Here is a 6,661-nt window from a genome sequence, read left to right on the forward strand (position 1 = left end):
CCATATTCTCTGGGTGTTTGGGTACAATTTCTTGGATAACTGAAAGTCTGACAGCTTTGAAATGAGTCAAGAGCAAAAGAGTCTCTGAAGCCGGTCCAGACTACAGTGCAAGCAATTCTCACAATTGGCCCAGATGACCTAACCAATTTATTCAACTTGAATGTGTGATAGCAGAATGAATGCTGTGGATAGCCCTTAAGCACCCCTGACTGAATTATAATGAAGTATCTTGGGGTTTGGGAGCAAAGCTTCCCATTTTTGCCAAAGATTGGGGATGTAGCTGTCAACAGGTATTGAATGTAATGTAGCTTTGCAAATAAGAAAAACTGGTTATGGAATAGTATCTTGTAAGGAAGATCACATCAGAATAGAAAAATAAAGAAGCTACATGTTCAATGTTGAATGTATTGTGATTAAATTTCTACAGTTTCATTTTAGGGCATGAGAGTTGTTGAGTATGGGAAAAAATCATTCACATAAAAATGCAAAAGAAAGTACATTAATATACAACAATATTCATATTTAATATTGATTAAATTAACACCATTTATGCATGAAAGAATATCACTAGTTAATTAAAAATAACAGTATATTTACTTTGGATTCAGTTTCTGACATGGCTTTTTAGATAATAGAGTAGAAATTTTATGTGAGATAGGAAACTGAGGTCCTGAGCAAATATAACTAACTTGGGTATCAAACTGAACCAAAGTAATTCAATTGCAGGAAGGAATAAAAATAATAGTCTTGATAATGATGATGATGACGGCGATGATGACGGTGATGATGTAAATAGGATATCTAATATGCCAGTGATGATTCTGGAACACTGGCCAACTGTATTCAAGGGACGAATTGATTAGAATGCTACAGAGTGTCAATCTATTTTGAGCTATAGGGTCAATAAGATGTTTCCCTACAGATACACTTCTCACCTTAATTCATCAAAACAAGTTTGATTTTTAAGATTTTCTAACTTAATTTCAACATCATTGGATCTACAACTTGTTTTTTTCTCAGTGCATTCATTCAACCATGCAAAGAGTTTTGAATCTATGCTAATACGACAGTGAATGTGCTAGTTGCTATGTTTACATTGGTGAATAGAATGATTCCTAATCTGAAGTAAAAGCATGCCTTAAGGAACAGATATTTGATGATGAAATTACTTTCTAAATTACTATGACATAATAAACAATTTTAGACTGCCACAAAATAGTAGGCCTACAGTATATTCTTTGCACTTGCTTTGTAGCTTCTTATTTTAGATGGACTGCCTATATAGATGGAAAAAGTAGAAAATATATTCAAAGTAGCCTTAAAAAATAAAAGAAACGAAATAATTGGTTCCTAATCATAGCAGATTGACACATATTAACATATCAACCAGATATGGACTTGATAATATATATCCACCAGATGTTTATATTATAAATAAATACATAAAATAAGGTCAAGAAGTATGAAAAACTGATAACATAGGTTAGTCTTGACAGTTTGGAGGATTAGTAGACCTGAATTAGTACTTTAATATTATTTCCATTTTTTAAAGTTTTATAGTGAGAATGCATTAATATCTTACCTATATATTTCAAAGGTCCTTTATTATTCCTGTAATTGAGACATGCCTCATATCGCTTGCCAGATAACAAAAGGTTAACCAGATATTGTTTGGAATGTGAATTCATGATCTTATATCTTATTTCATAAATGACTTAAGATGAAGGAATGAGGAATAACATTTACCTTCTGATATTCTCATCAGTGGAGATTTGAGCCTAAGAACATTAAAGTTGTCTCTTATCATGGTCTTCAATGAGACTGAGTTGAAGACCAATTTATAACAAGTCAAAATAAATCGACTTATCTAAGTTACCAAAAGAACTTACGTAGCAAACCATTAGTCCAGAGTCTTAGTAGATTCATCCAAAATATTATTTAGAAATCACTCACTTTAATATGCAGTTTTCAATTTAATAGATAATAGCAGCAAGCCAAAAATTTGGACTTATTTAGGTAAATCTGATTTACCCCACATAAATATGTGGTCGAAGCCAGTTATTGACTCGTGAATGTTTGTTAGCTTTCTCTGAATTTATTTAAAATGAAATGAATGTTGAATGCAAGTACCAGAAAATATATCATTTTACTTAAAGGATTACTAAGATTTAACATAATTTAATGACTTTGACTAAGGTGTTAAAATTGAGGGGTAAAGCTTAAAAAAAAAAAACAATATTTTTGGGTTAGTATATATTCTGTAATCTTTTACTTGTTAGAAAAAGGGGGTAGAAATAGAAGAACGAGAGGTCGAACATTCACAGTGTTCCAAGGATTTTATTTAAATTGTAATAGCAATAAACAAGTAATTTGGAAAATGGGAAAAACGAAATGTTAGAATATTATTAAATGTTGAACAAAAGAAAGACTTGTCTGTCAAAAGGCAAACATTGTGTGTGTGCGCGCACTTGCATGTGCTCTACGTGCTAAGTCATTGCATTTCTCCGATAATCATGAGTTTGAGTTCAATATCCCCCTCATGCCCTATGTTCTCTCCGCTCCAAGCACACTAGCCTCTTTCCTGTTTCTAATGCATGCGAAATACAACTCAACTACATGGCTTTTATATTTTACTTTTTGCTTTACTAACTTCCTCACTTCTTTCAGTTTGCTCAAAGGGCATCTATCATTAAAGTCTTTTCTAACAACTATAAAAATAAGCCACACACCCTAACCTGAACAGCACCGGCACTACCACCAGTATGACCACAATCACCACTATCACCACCATCTTAGCCTCAGCCCACTCCACCTCAGTGCCACAATTACCACCATGACAACTGCCTCACCTCTTTACAAACTAATTTTCTCACTGTGCATGCTACCACCTAATATATCATATATTTGTTTCTTTAATTTTTGTTTTCTTTCACTAGATTATAAATTCCATCATGGCTGAGACTTTGGTTCATTGATATATATCTCCAGTCCCTAGGATAAACAGTGAAGCTCTGTGTTTAAAAGGAGCTCGATAAGTATTTGTGGATTGAATAAGTAATGTAGTTTCTTTTTCTTCTTATAGAAAGGCAGTTTTGTAAACACTGTCTTTTGTAGTTTATACATCTCCTTTTGATAATATAAGATTATACTGTAGTACGAATCTATCAGAACTCTCCCTAATTCCATTTGACTTCTGTCTCTTCTAGAAGAATTAGTATAGTTTTTAATCCTGAAATTTTATAGTATACCTCAATAAATTGCAGAGCAAATCTCACTTCTTTGTTATCCATTTTTAAAGTTACTGACCACTTTTATATCTTTCTTTTGTCTCAATAAAAATAAGATTAATTTAGTCAATTTTCTGTAACAATAGACCTGGAATTTGTTTTGTAATTATATATGATTAAGAAGATTATTAGTGAAAATAGATATGTGAAATTCTTTAGAATCTTAGTAATTTATTTTTGTTGTGTTTTTCTAATTTATTAGGGGACAGAGAAGCCAATCTTATATTTATAAACTTTGTCAAGAATTTCTTTGATTATTTTTTATTTGGTTGGATATATCCATCTTCTTTTTCATGGTGCGGGGGTCACAACTTTAAAAAGGTCATGCCCACTCCTAGATTTAAACCACAACAACTACAATTTTATATTTTCTTACAATTTTTATTTTCTTTCCTTCTCCCTCTCCTTTTTTCTCTCTCTGCTCCCCCCTCTCTCTCTTGCTTTTTTATTTAGCTTAAATCACCATCTGCATTTATTCTGGTATAAGATGTAAGATAGAATTCTAATTTTATTTTTCTTCCAAATATCTATGCCACATTCACAAAACTATTTATGGAGTTCTTATTTTTCCACACTGATGTAGCTACTTTTCTGTTTTTCCTGTGCAGGTGATAGTCACTTACAGTGAGAATAGTATTATCTTTCAATACCAAACTTATACATTTTATTTCTCATTCTTATTTTAATTATGGCTCATACCTAACAGCAATAACTAAATTCTAGTTTACATAGTAATAATGTCTTGATCTTAGTCTTAAAAGGAAAGCCTATAATGTTTTCACATTAAACATGACACTTATTACGCATTATCTCACTGTATGGCTTTTCTCCTCACTCTCTTAATATCTTTTAATGAGTAGAAGTTTAAAAATATTAATATAATTCAGTTCATCAAAATTTTCCTATATTGTGAATGCTTCTTGTGTCATATCTTAGAAAGCTTTAACTACCTCAAGATCATAAGGATATTCTTATCTGTCATTTTCTAGAATATTTATGTTTTACTTTTCTATTAGGATAAATTCTGTCAGGAATTTATGTTTTATATATGGTGAGATGTTGGGGTAAAAAATCATGGATTTCCTAATACACATTCAATTTCAAAAGATCATACTCACCCTCATAGAACTGCTGCCATATATCTATCCTAAGTCAGGGAACTGAATTGTCATTTAGTTCTGAATAATTTTGTCTGTTCTCATCTCAATATCACTGTTACTGTCTGAGTCTTAATAGCTGGTAGTGTAAGTCTTCCTACATTTTTATCCCACTTTGTCTTCGGTTCTTGGTTCTTGCATTTCTGTACAAATTCAAAATCATTTTGTCAATTTCCACACAAAGGAATTTTTACATGAATTATATTGGTAAGACATTGAACAAATAGATTTGTTTAAAAAGAATTGAAATCTATTCTATTATATTTTCCAAGCCATGAACCCATATACCCCAAAATATTTTCTTACATTTATTTAGGTCTTGTTGGAGTTTTTTAAAGAATGTTTTGTAATTCCCTAAGTAGAGTTCTTAAATATTTGATATTTGTGATGTTATTTCTAAATTATATTTTGTGTTGTTTTTAAATAGAGTGTATAATACAGTGCTTTGTATATTGCCCTCCAGTGATCTTACTTGATTCCTTTACTAATTTTAATTATATTTTTGGATTGTCTGTTTATGCAGCCATGGACCTATGAAGAGTAGTTATTTAATTCTTTCTTTCCAAGGCCCATAATCTTTATTCCTTTTCTTTTATGTATTGGACTGGATAGAACCACCAATAAAATATTGGTTAGAAGTAATCATAGCTGGTGTAATGAACCTTGGAAAAAAACTTGCTCAACACTTACCATGTGTTGTTTGCTATAGACTTTTTAGCCAAGTTATGGAAGTTTTCTATTTTTAATTTGCTAATAATGTTTAAAAATACTGAGTATCGAAACATATCAAATCCTTTTGCTGTATCTATTTAGGTGAGCATGTTATTTATATATTTTATTAATGTGGTAAATGTTTGTTTTTTGAATATTAAAGCAATCTTGCATTTCTGGAATAAACAAAACTTAGTTTTGACATACAGTTCTTTCTGTGCATTACTGAGGAATTCAATAAGCTAATAATGCTTTCCATTTTGCATTTATGTTCATAATTATTTTTTCTTATAACTATTAATTCTTATAATGTCCTTGTTACCAAGCTTATGCTGAACTGAAGAAGTGTTAGAAGCATCTTCTTTTATTATCCCTTGAGAGATTTCATAAACACTGGTATTAGTTTTTACTTAACACGGAAGAAGACATTTTTAGATCTACTTATTATGAAGATTGCCATTCAGTTTAAAGCCATTCAGTTTAAATCAGTTTCTAATTTATATTGTGATATCATTAAAAAGCTATAGGTTATTTAGAAGTGTACTGTTTTATTTGCTAATATTTGGAGGTTTTTAAATTATCATTTTTGTTATTGATTTTTCACCCAATTCCACTGGGGCCAAAGAAAATACTATAATTCCAGTCATTTTAAATGCATTCAACTTTCTCAATTTTCCATTATATGGTCAGTTTTTATAATTATTATTTGTACTTCTTGAAAACAATAGTAATATGTAGTCATTGAGTGCAGAAAGTTTAAGGATATGGAAATTAAGAATATAGAAACCTTCTATACCCTTATATAATTTTTTCTTGATATTTCTATCAATAACTAAAAGGTATATAAAAAACCCTCCCTTATAATTTTAGATTTGTTTCTCCTATATGTTTTGACAACTTTATATTTTGTACATTTTAAAGCTAAATTTTTATATGCATATAAATTTGGGATTGTTATATCTTCTTGTGGGAATTTATCCATTTTTTAAAGTAAAGAATTATTCTTCTCTATGTCTGGTTATGCTTATGCCTTAAAATCTGTGCCTGATTAGTGGAGGTAGTTCATCCTTCTTAGCGCTTTCATATTATGTATTTCTCAATCTTTTTTTATTCTCAAAATTTGTGTCCATATATATAAGCTTTAAATAGTTGTCATTTTTGTTACTGTTATTTTAGTCCAGTCTGATGATCTTTCTCTTAACAAGAGAATATACAAAATATTTCATACCATTACTGATAAATTTTACTTTAAATTTACCAACTTAATGTTTCTTTTCTATTTGTACCAATTTTCCTTTGTTCCTATATTTCTTCCCTTGCTTGCCTTCATTTACTTTCATCAAATATTACTATATTATTACATTCTCTTCTCTTGATCTGTTAGAAATACATATTTTTAATATTCATTGATCTATTAGATTTTAACTTAAATTGCACATTACTACAATTGGATAATTCAAGGACCTTACAATTCTGTGATCTCATTTACTCCTTTGCCTTATTTTG

The sequence above is a fragment of the Pteropus vampyrus genome, unplaced genomic scaffold (assembly GCF_000151845.1).
Source record: "Pteropus vampyrus isolate Shadow unplaced genomic scaffold, Pvam_2.0 Scaffold39, whole genome shotgun sequence".
Classification (NCBI taxonomy): domain Eukaryota; kingdom Metazoa; phylum Chordata; class Mammalia; order Chiroptera; family Pteropodidae; genus Pteropus; species Pteropus vampyrus.